Below are 12,667 nucleotides of genomic sequence, written 5' to 3' on the forward strand. Positions count from 1 at the left end.
TGAACGCGACGGCGGGGCTGGTGGAAAATGCAACGCTTGTCGCGTCCACCCTCTAGCCCAGCAGCGTTTTTTTCTCGGGGCGAGCGTAAGTGGGGAACGCGGTGTTACAGCCAGACGAGGCAGGCGCGCGTCGCAAGACTATTTTTAATATGGATGGATGCTGTTACGGAGGCTGAGTCTTGGTCTCAGGTCGCCACGTCGCGGTCTGTTAAGGCTTTGAGGCACTTCTTTTGCAAACGCGCCGAATGGGACAGACGCGTAGCAAGTCCGCATTGCAGGAGCTAATCGCGGAAGCCGCGGCCATCACGCATTACTTCACTTTACCGCTCCCAGACCGCGACACCACCCCGCCGACCAAGCACTGTGAGAGGGCAGTGGGAGATACAAAAGTCGCGTTTGTAAATTCTCCAGAGCGTGTGATGGTGGTTCAGTGGATAGCGTGTCCGACATCTGCAGTCGCGGACCGCGAGGTCGTGGGTTCGACTCCCGTTGATGGAACTTTTCTCTGCCATCTAATCATGTGCATATTTACGACGTCATTTGCGTGACGGAAATACGTCACTGAAGTCTTGGTGGACCAAGACACTTTCGTGTTAAAATGAGAATTGGATAGCCAGGATGCTAGGCTGCAAGTTATGAAGTAACACTACATGATAACAGAGAAGCTAGTACGTTACTCGTTGTCACCGTGTTCCAAAGGAAATGTCGATAAGGATTTTCATCGTCATCATGCACTGGCACTCGCCAGCTTGAAAGAAAAGAACCGTACTGTGCTTCTATTATTGGATTTCCAAAAAAAAAATCTTTATTTCAGCTTCTCATTGAGCGTAATTACAAGCCGGAGCTTCGCCGTTTATTCTGCCTGCTTGGTTCATGGGGTTTAACATTCCAGAGCAACTCATTTAGGCTGCGAGAGACACCGTAGTGTAGCGCTGCGGATTAATTTGAACACCTGGTTTTCTTTAACGTGCACTGAAACTGCAGAGTACTCGGGCCTCTAGCTTATGCTGCATTGAACCCTGTATAATCTCAAATATAATCTTAAATGTACACTTACCGGTGGGCCTCGGTGGTCGCAGGGCGTGTCCCAGTAACGGAGGAGTGGGCATCGTAGTCGACGGCCACATGGTGCTGGTCATCATGGGGGTGGTGGTGATGGAGGAACTCCCGGTTGTCTCGAGCCCACCACCAATCTCATTGATAGTCCTGTTGCGAGCGGCTCGCATGGCCAACACGGGGCGCCTATGCGAACCGCCATGCCTCCATCACGGTCTCAGCGGTGATGGCTCACCGGGCTGGCGCACTCGCCTGTGGTTCACACCGTAGCCGTGACGACGCATTCACCTCTTTGGAAACGCGTTTGGTCCGCTTAGTTGACGAAGCAATAGGGCAGCCAGTCTTAACCAGCAAGCGCGACGAAAGCAAACACACCACCGCAAAATGTAACACTGAATGTCACTTCCCGGAGTTCACTGAAGAGTAGATGTTCGGCGACTCTTCGAAAGCGCAGTGAAGGCTTCCTCTTCGTGCAGGTGCATTCACGTGTCAAGAAAGGAGCTACGCTAAATTCAGCGCTTGCAACTAGTCATTGCCCTTTGCTTCACTTCATCCAGGAACGACAGCGCAACATCCGCACGAAGAAGCCAATAAACACAGTATGGGCCACAAGACACTTCAGAGACACTCAGAACACGTTAAATACTGGGGATCGCTCTTATTTGTCTCCTTTCCGCATTACTTTACTGCTTGAATGTCGGATCGTACGCGCTTTCAGCATAGTGACGTACTCGCAGACAGCTGCGTTCGAAAGAACCCGTCCTACTCTGCGCAAACGACCAGCTGGAAAGAGGAGCTCAAATGCAGCGCCCTCGCAAGCGGACCTTGTCTTCTCCTTTATATCGACGACGACAGCACTTTTTGTAGACAGGCCAACCAACGAATAAATCTTCAGTGCTGTTATTGGGGTCGAAATTATGCTTTTTCTGTGTGTTTCTTTAAATAAAAGAGCACTAGTAGGACTCGATGTGGCAGCTGTAAAGGACTTCACTACGTACGAAAGCTTTTTTTCGTAAGTTCACAAATTTACGTTCGCTTGGTGCGGCGGTTGGCCTTCTCCTGTGAAAGTCTATAATTCAATCGCAAAGACTTTCGAAGTCCGTCTCGCCCTCTAGGGTTATCCCATTTGAGTGAAATCCTCTTTGCTCTTGCCGCTTAGTGCATCAGGATGTTAAGGTTGTGCAAGCTTAGCACGCGAACTTTTCTGGCAGCATTTAAGCTAAAAGGTCAAATGACAAGAAAGAGAACAAGAAGGGAAAAAATTCAGCTCGAGGGTGCAACCAAAGAGCCTGCCGAAATTTTCCTACAGGTGGCGCCACCCTGTCAACAAGCTTCAGTGCTACATAGGCAGACCAGCACGTCGAAAGAAGATTGATGCGATGCTTTCTTGCATTGTTGCACTTTTGACGCAGGTAATGTGCGTCGGTTGTGTCGCAGCCGAGTTCACCGCTCCACCGCTGGCATCCTTATCGTACAGCATTCGTTGAACTCGACCTGCAGGTATGAAGACAAAACTTTCAATGTAGCGAGGCGTTTGCAATAAGTAATACAACGAAGGGGGATAAACGCAATGTGAACGAGGGAAGGCACCTGTAGCGATTCCGAAGAAAGTGCGGGTGCTTCCAATGCTATTGGCGATTCAGAGAAATAGTTTGATTCGGGGAGGTCATAATGTGTCGCATAGCAAAATTTTCAGAACACACCTCACGATGGCAGCCAACGGCATTACTGTTGTTATTGTAGCAGCGTGCCCATTTACGGTATTAATCATCATCATCATCAGCCTGTCTACGCCCACTGCAGGGCAAAGGCCTCTCCCATGTTCCGCGAATCAACCCGGTCCTGTGCTTTCTGCTGCCACGTTATACCTACAAACTTCTTAATTTCATCTACACACCTAATTTTCTGTCTCCCCCTCACGCGTTTGCCATCTCTTGGAATCCAGTCAGTTACCCTTAATGAACACCGGTTATCCTGCCGACGTGCTACGTGCCCGGCCCATATTCATTTCTTCTTCTTGATTTCAACTATGATGTCCTTAACCCCCGTTTGTTCCCTCACCCACTCTGCTCTCTTCCTGTCTCTTAAGTTTACACCTATCATTTTCCTTTCCATCGCTCGCTGAGTCGTCCTCAATTTAAGTTGAACCCTCTTTGTAAGTCTCCAGGTTTCTGCTGCGTAGGTAAGTACCGGTAACATGCAGCTGTTATATACCTTCCTCTTGAGGGATAGTGGTAGATTGCCATTCAAGATTTGATAATGCTTGCCGAATGAGCCCCAACCCATCCTTATTCTTCTAGTTATTCCACTCTCATGGTTCGGCTCCGCGATTACTACCTGTCCTAAGTAGGCATACTCCATTACAACTTCCAGTGTCTCGCCACCTATCGCAAAGCGTTGTTCTCTGCCAAGATTGTTCCACATTACTTTAGTTTTATGCATATTAATTTTCAGACCCACTCTTCTACTTTCCGTATCCAGTTCAGTAATCATGAGCTGTAATGCGTCTCTCGCGTTACTCATCAATGCAATGTCATCAGCGAATCGTAGGTTACTGAGATACTCTCCATTAACTCTTATCCCTAACTCTTCCCAATCTAGGGCCCTGAAAACCTCCTGTAAACACGCGGTGAATAACATTAGAGAGCTCGTGTCTCCCTGCCGTACGCCCTTGTTTATTGGGATTCTGTCGCTTTCTTTATGGAGGACTATAGTGGCTGTAAATCCGCTGTAGATTTCTTCCATTATGTTTATATAGGCATCGTCGATGCCTTGATTCCGCAGTGCCTGCATGACTGCTGATGTCTCCACCAAATCAAATGCCTTCTCGTAATCTATGAAGGCTATGTATAGGGGTTGGTTGTATTCCGCGCATTTCTCTATCACCTGATTGATTACAGTATTAGCAGAACTGAAACGTGTCACGACGGGGACGCGTCGAGAGCCAGGCACCAGTTTTTGCGGGTCGCTCTGTACACCCTGTCTGATGTCGTCACGCTGAGTTCCTCCTTTTGCATATCCTCTAACATTCCTCCGGTGGCGCGTCGCTGCTGGCGATCCGTTAGCAGAAGTTGGACTCCACTTTTGCGCTTGCTTTAGAGCTGCTCTGACATTTGGCGACAGGCCCGCGACGTCCGCGTAATGCCTTCAACGGATAAACAGCGCGAAAAAACGAGGACGGGCAAAAGAAACGACGGAGAACATACGCTGAAATTCGCTCGTTCTCGTTCCTTTTTTGTACTGTTTATTCGGTCAAGATGGACGCACACCAACTTGGCCAATTAACTGTTCTGGCGCGTACTGCCCCCATCCTTTCGCGTGCCCTTCAAATGATAGGCTCGGAAGCCTGTGAAGTAATTCATCCCTGATCACATGCATATGTAGTCCAAAGTTAAATTATCACGCTGTCCGTTACCAGATCGGTCGTTAGCAGATTGCTGCCGTTATTTGGATGTTCTTTTTTGTCATAGTTAAGGCATATCGACGTTTTACCAAAATAACTTCTGTCACATGATAAACTTGCACAATAAACGACGCTTTCCATAGCTGCCCTAACGTTTTATGCACCTTGCTTACATCACCGATTCGGTTCTTCAAATCCATGCTCGTAATTTATTTTTACGCCACTTCGATGACCGGAACATACATATATTCATTTCCTCACTTCTTTCTCTGTTGCAAACAAACTATGCGAAAACAAGTGACCAATCCCAACGCGGCTTCAGACAACGCACCTAGCGCAGGCTGAATGTCTACTGCGAAGAACAAAGAAAGTAGTGATAAGCTTTTCAATAAAATAATGATAGAGTGTTGAAGTGTACACCGAAACAGAAGGTTAAATGAAATGACGACACAAAGAAACACCGAACACACGCTCTGAGTCCAAACCACTCGCGATGTATGGTGCCCTTGCAACGTGAGGCTCCCGCATTTCAGAAAAAGCCAAGAAAACTTTAATCTCGTTAGTCCCGTACTTCCACAAAATGGAGACAACGAGAACTCAAAGACAAAACGTGAAGCCGAAGATTGCGTGGTCTCCTCCGACTTCTTTTTTTCTTGCCTTTCTATTTAAAAAAGAAAATCTTGTAAAGTCCTTCCCGAGCAGTCGGCAAAAGTACACAGTGAGCTGAATTTTCAATCAGAGAGAGCGTGCCGTTTGTCATCATGTTACCGTTTGCGCCGGAATGCATTTCTGCGTGTCAGCTTTCGCTGAGGCCCTTGGGATTGGTACATTAAATAGTACGTTGGTGCCCCCTCAGTGCTTTCATAAAGGCTGCACTTCCAGCGAGAAAAACGCTTAAGGCTTGAACATTTCCCGTCACCTTCTATTGCCCTGATTGTGCGAAACGACTTGAGGGAGAAATAATAACGGTGAAATTTGTGCCATTCGTGGCACGACCTCTCCTTCGCATCGTTGCCATTCTTCCGTGCAGTGCTATAGCAAACAACTCACTGATATAGTTTGTTCAGAAGTTGAAGGTGTGTAAGTTCTGCTAGCCACGTAGCGATCAGTGAACACTTTGATGTATTTTTGCTCTGTGAATTTTATCTGAAACTTTCATAAGTTGTAGACGTAGATATTTTTTGCTTCGACAAAGTGTGATACGGTGCCGTCGTCTTAAGAATATGTAGTCTATCTACGGCTAAAACACCCCCCCCCCCCCAAAAAAAAAAAAAATACTATCTCTTCCACCACGCTCTGCACACAAAAGATCGACCTGAAACTAGGTTCGGTTTGAAATGACGCCAGTGTAAGCGGAGGTTAGTGCGCTCTGTACTCTGTACAAATCGCTGAAGAAAACAGTGGAAAGGACGGCAAATAGCAATAAGCCGAACGTGTTACAACCCGGGCTTAAAGTCTCGGTTCATTGGAGGGAGGTCCTTATAAAGCGGCAATATATATATATATATATATATATATATATATATATATATATATATATATATATATATATATATATATATATATATATATATATATATATATATATATATATATATATATACCAGACTTTGTCAAAGTCCACCAGACGGAACGTTAGTGAAAATATACAGTGCCGAATCAACGAAAGTGGTAGTTTCTTTCTTCATTCCTTATTCTATCGGGGTCCGCGTGATTCTTTTCCCACTACTATATATATATATATATATATATATATATATATATATATATATATATATATATATATATATATATATATATATATATATATATATATATATAATCTCGAAGATATGATCACCTAGCAGCAATCTTTTCGCCGCAAAACCTATGCTGCTGCTGTGGCCTGAGTTAGGACTGTTCGCGCAAGGCACATTTTAAAGAAATTTTAAATATGAAAAATTTACAAAAAATAGGAATTGCTTCAGATTGCTCACATGCTTCTAGAAAGGTGTGTTTTATAATCTAGACTATATTATCGAGTGAATATCGCTTTTTTAAAAAAATTCCGACACTCGGCCTCACACCTTAATTTGACATCGATAGTACAGTTCACCCTAGAATAGGTCCGGGACCCATTTGAGCGACGTGGCCACTCCCCGACGGAGGAGTGCTTTCGCCATGGCTACATCGGCACACCACGTCGTCTGCGCATTCGTTCAGTTTTGTCCACTGTTCTGCGTTCGCTGCGTGGTTTTTAGGGGCGAAGCTCCTTAAACCGGCACCCGTTCGTCCCTCGTAGTTGTCGTAGTCGTAGTGCGTAACCAGTCGTAACGCTAGTACCAGATCTTGACCTACAAGGTGGTGCCGGTGGGAGATTTTTCCTGTGCGTTGTTGAACAATAAAAAATTCGCAGCGTGCGCGTTAACTAAAAGCCGAATTCTTCTGTCTCTCATTCCCCATTAGCAGCCATTGGCATGTTCCAGTAGGAAACGTTAGTAGAAGTAGAAGTGTAAGTGTTAGCTAAAAGCCGACTTTTTCTGTCTCTCATTCCCATTAGCAGCCATTGTTTATCTCCAAGGTAGTGCCTGGTGAGATTTCTCCTATGCGTGATTAAACAATAAAAATTTTGTTCAAAACGCCGTTGATTGATGAAATAAACCAACGAAAGGCGCCAGATGTTTTCTAAAAGCAAAACGAAAGACGCCAGATGTTTTCTAAAGCAATGGTTTTCTAAACAATGAAAATTCACAGCGTACATGTAAAATTAAAGTGAGCTGCAAGTCGTCGTAACTCATCGAACCTTTAGTATAAACGCGCCCGATCTCACGTCGGTGATGATGTACTGGGCAGAATTCACGGAAGATTCACGGTTTACCGATGAACCTCCGCAGCTTCGCCCACTCATCATCATTCACTCCGTGGATATGATGTGATTTTTTTCTGCGTACGCTCACCCAATTTTGCCAAATCTAGCCATGTCACGTGACTGGCAGGCTAGCTAACTTCGCCGTGCACTTAGGACACCTCACGCGCAGCCGAAGTTCTGCGGCACCAGACGTACCTGCGCCGTTGCAGTAGTTGTGGCAGGCTTACCGCAAGCGTGGTCGGCGCTACATATGACTAAGCGACTACTCTTTGTGCGTCGAGAGCAGTTGCTGAGATGCTGCTTCTGCGCGTCCCTAATAGCATCGGGTGGTGTGCCATGCGCAACGCGGGCTGCCATTACGCCCGGCCGTGATCGAAAACTGTTTGTAGCGTGCGGTTTTCCGTGCCTGTTTGACTGTACCATCTGCGCGAATACGCAGGTGCCACTGTGGTGTGCGTAGAGCCCGAATGACTGCGCGATGCAGGGGTTTGTTTCCTCAAGTGCGAGGTTCCCGATAGCGCCGGTGTCGACGATATCATTAGTGATGATGAAGATTCGGTCGTTCACGAAGAATTCACTGACGAGGGCATCGTAAGCAGCGTGCGCGAACGGACGACATCGAGGGACAGCGCACAAGCCACGGGGTGAAGACGACCAACCCACAAGATATGCCGCACGCTTTCTACACGATTCGGACGTTAACGCATGACGACGATGTTGCAATGGGCAACGCGCTGCGCTACACAGGACCTTCTATGCTTTTACTGAATGGCAAAGGTCGACAGAGCATGCAAAACTGAATTTTCGGCATTGAATTACGGTTATGCTGACTGCTTTCATATTTGTACTTATATTTCGCGATAACAGAATACCGCGATGACGAGGTTTTGTGGGTTTATCCGCCGATTTTTTTATTTTTTTTTTTTTGTGGGGTGCAAATAGGATGCATCTTTGTAGGAAATAGGTGGGCTGGCTTTCTCCACCATTTCTTTCATGCAGCCGGCCTCCTTTCGGAGGCAGAGATGAAGCGCCCTACGGTCTTCCCGCGCACAGGCAAGTATCAGAACGCACGTTCAATGCAAACCCGACGCCTCCTCTGCCATTATTCCTGACTAAACACGGCTCTCCTTCTTGGCGGCCATTCGTCCTCTTCAATAGCGGCCATAGTCCCGCCTGCGCCTTGGCAGGCAGGCTGCTCCTTGCCTTGTACGGCTACAGCCGAAGTAGAAGTGTTCGATTCCTTAAGGAGGGGTCAAACCTCCAGCAGCAGGACGGTCACAGAGAAAGCTTCGCTTCAAATGCAATGGAAAGCCAAGTGCAGCAAATCGTGCGACTCGGAATTTGTGTATTTCTCGTCTCATGCAGTCGTCTTCTCCACGTGGTCCTTCGTGTTCAGCGCAAATTAGTATCCATTTTATATTGTACCAACATCAGCAGACCACTGCTCCACACTCGAAAAAAATTAATAAAGATAGGTTTCTCGTTGTTGCCAACTATCGGTAACTAAAAGCTAGTCGCGTACGCTACAAACGTGTAACCGGTATCGCTAAGGGGAGCGTTAGTGAATTCCTTAGTATGTATTGCTTCTATTTATCTTTCTCAATTCCATTGATGTCCTGACGCTTTAAAGAACGGAGCGGTTAGTGAAGACGGAAGGTACGATTATTAGCGCCTTGCACATTCAATAGTCATCGTCGACAGTTGATTGAATGGCAGGCGAAAAACGAGGTATGGAACTTGCTATGAGTGTTTCATCGATTATTCACTTGAAAAGCGCACTAAGGCTTTCTGCTGAGTCCAATTTGGTTAATATAAAATACTTTACTTAGAACCTAGAAAGCACACGCATACTCAAGCTTAGGCCTTACAGGTACATTATGTATTGTTAATTTAAGCCATTATGATGCCCTTGGCAAGATGTGGCGTGAATAACTTAACGTGCGATTAGCATTATTGACGACGTAGTTCGCGTAGTTGCCAAAAAATGGTGGTTATGTGAATAGCTGGCTGCTTATACGAGGGTAATTCGTCTTGCAGGGAGCCACCGATGTTACAAAAGGAGGCATACAAGTAGGCGATTTTCGGGAGATTCAGATCACTTTGCACTTTTTACCGTTCAAATGTCTTAGTCATGCGTTAACGTTAAAGTCAGGTTGAAATTTTTAATAGCAGCGTCGTATGGTAGCACGCGATATCACGGAACTATAAATTCTAGTAAGTTATTATTTATGCCCATGAACCGGTAATCCGTGAATGAAATACAAAAGTACCAATCCGCAGAGTGATATGAATGTCAATTGCAAATGTTCATTCCAAACATTTTGCTAACTCATCACTTCCAATTATATTTTGCGTGCAATGGACACATTGGGCACGTGCAACAGCGGATGAGAGCTGTGCTGTGGAATTACATGTGGCCATTCCAGGTGAACTGCACGAAACCTTATTCGCCGTGAGTATTATGGGAGGGCAATAGTAGTAGTAGCGCTAACTTTATGAAAGGTTAGAGTCTGTGCAAACTGTGCGATTTTGAGTGGCCCCCTATATATGGTAATATCGCTGTTCATGCCTGTTGTGCCTGTAGACTGCTTTCCTGCATACGCCAGACACATGCTTGCTTGACCCTTCTTTTTTGGCTCTTACCCACTACGGTGGATTGGCCATGATACAGGCGGTTAATATAAGTGGAGAAGCTTAGAATGTACACGAAGAAAAAGGAACTAATCGGCCGTGTAGGGTTCTAGAAAATTTGAAGAATTATTAGTTTATGGACTAATAAAAAGAGGATTGTGCCAATCATATGGAATACAATGAATTAGCGCGAGGAAGTCGGATGTGCCAAATTTTGATTAAGAATAATTAACAAAAATTTCTTCTTGTGTCCCTAAAAAATTCGCATACGGCTAAGCAAACGTTGCTGTTACTGTGGCCTAGAGAAGATGCCCCAAGGGAAAGAATGTTTTCAGAGTTAACAGTAATTAATTTTCCGAATAAGATTTCGAAATGTTTTTTTCCTGAGGCTAGTAAAACGACGGCAAGTAAGTAAGAAGTGATCGTGTTTTCAGGTTCTTGAGAGTAAAAGCGTAGAGGAGATGGCAGCAGACCAGACCTGTATAAATAAAAATTAAGAGGAGGTATACGGCAGCGAAATTTTGTAAAAGATACTTCCAATTTATGCGTAGGACACCATTTCTTATCCCATGCAAAAGAAAGATGACCATATTCTTGAAATGGTAATTTAGGTTTTATGGAATCTTGAAGTAAGGAATATTTCTGGTATCTGGGTTCAGTAATGCCTCCATACAATGGTTGTTCGCACGTATTCTTCTTTCTCAACGAGCTCACTAGCATGATGCATACACGGCCAAAATTGCACCAATAAAAACGGCCACTCTTATTGAAGTCTTGTCGCATTATCCACCATTCATGAGTCGTTTTTTACACGAAGTCGTTAAATTCGGTCTATAATGCAGATTCTAAGGCCGGGCCGTCACGCTAATATTGACCGAGTAATGAAATGTGCACCTGTGTCGTCGATCTGTCTCCTCTAAATGTCCCTGTTTTGTATTGCGCCACATTTTTTGCTCTTAAGATGAATCGTTACCAAGTAGCCCAAGTGGCTGTTTCGCTATAATGGAAAATGGTGCTACCTCTGCCGTTCGTAAACATCATGGCGCACAAGCTTCTTCATCTTCTTCTGTTCCTAGGAAATGCATATGAACGAACAGGCATGCGTGAACGTGTAGTTAAAGGCTCAAATTTAGCAAGCCCGAGGTTCATATAGCCATGTGATTGACGTGCTGGCTTCCATAATAATAAGTACAGCATCAGCTTTAGCAGAAATATTCTCTTTGGAAACCATGCACATCTGCGGATACCTTTGACATTGTTCAATACCACACCACTCGTTGAAGCCACTGCTCATACATCTATTAAGGCGCAGCCCTCAGATGCCTCATCAGACGCGGAAAGTTACGCTCGCGGCATCTACATGGATGTACAAAAACGTCACGCTATCACAGACGACGCCGTGAAGATGTCACGTATGGCGCCATCAATACGTCATAATGACGTCACATATCGTCAAAATCGTCATCATCACGTCGCTATGACGTTACACAACATAGCGTCACACGCCGACATCATCGCATGACCTCCTCACTTGGTGGGCCGATTTTGGATGCAGTACCCACACCACGCGAGGTTCATAAAGCTGCAGACGGGGAAGATCAATACAATCGACTGAGGAGAAAAGCAAAAAATGGCTTTCGCCTGCGAGTCGTCTTAAGTAAGTTCATAAGGGACCATGCGACTCTTCCTTCTCTTTAATCCCGTTCTTCCCGCATAGGTTAGCCAATATAGACGCATTTCTAGTGGGCTAATTGGCGCTTGTTTAACAGCGAAGCCGTTTAGGAAATCGTCCCTTGTCCGCCGAACGAAAAATGCTATCACCATCATAAACGGGTACGTGCCACATAATTTGGGTAAATCTCACTACTCACCACTGGCCCACTAAAAATGAAGGAGGCAACAGTTAGCCCAACAAAAATGGCTGCGAAGCGACGGTGGCGAGCCGAAGACCCTGAGTACGTACAACGAGAGAATACTAGGTGACCGGAAAGGTAACGGCGGCTGCGAGAAGACCCCGAAGCGATGAAACGCGTACGCCAACGACTGCTCGTAGATAATTGTGAGGCGGGAACGCTTGGTTCTAGCGCGAGTTTCACTGTCTAGAGTTTGGACATCCGTGTAGAGTCTTTTGACTGTCTGTGGCTTCACTCCAACCTCTCTGAGCTGAGAATCAACGCAGAAACAACCTAGCACCACCTAGCCAAAGCCTAGGAACGACATAGAAGCAACCTATAAACAACCTGCATCACCTAGGTGAAGCCTAGAAACAACTTAGAAGCAACCAGATTAGTCTTGAAAATCGTCCAGTTTCGCTGCTTCGAGCCTTGCGCGGCTTAGTGCAAGCTTCGCCAATTTTTTTAAGAAACACAGCGCACAAGAACACGTAGACAAAAAAAGAGAGGCAAGACCATAGGTCGGCAAAAAATGTGGAGCTCACTCAGATTCACTCATGAAATATATTTTGCCCTTAGCGCTCACTCGGACTCAGACTCACAAAACTTTTCCTCAGTCGGACTCACTCGGACTCAGACTCACTCAAGTTTTTCTCAGCCAGACTCACTGGGACTCAAACTCACCAAATTATTACTCACTCGGATTCACTCAGACTCCGACTCACGGCTGTATCTGAGTCTGAGTGAGCCTGAGTGAGTCGACTCATGAGTGAGTTTGCCGACCTATGGGCAAGACAGAACTTTTTGTCCACGTTTTTCATTGCGCTGTTTTTCTTC

The 12,667-nt window shown here is 45.7% G+C and overlaps 1 long non-coding RNA gene across 1 annotated transcript in view; it reads right to left on the bottom strand.

Moving 5' to 3' along the window:
* Nucleotides 1–1,063: 1,063 nt before the first annotated feature.
* The window catches only part of LOC119386518 (uncharacterized), a 91,720-nt gene continuing 80,116 nt past the window's right edge, over nucleotides 1,064–12,667 (bottom strand). The window contains exon 3 of the long non-coding RNA XR_005182310.1: nucleotides 1,064–2,550. This is a non-coding gene — a long non-coding RNA (uncharacterized LOC119386518). The remainder of the gene's footprint in view (nucleotides 2,551–12,667) is intronic.

The sequence above is a fragment of the Rhipicephalus sanguineus genome, chromosome 3, assembly GCF_013339695.2.
Source record: "Rhipicephalus sanguineus isolate Rsan-2018 chromosome 3, BIME_Rsan_1.4, whole genome shotgun sequence".
Classification (NCBI taxonomy): domain Eukaryota; kingdom Metazoa; phylum Arthropoda; class Arachnida; order Ixodida; family Ixodidae; genus Rhipicephalus; species Rhipicephalus sanguineus.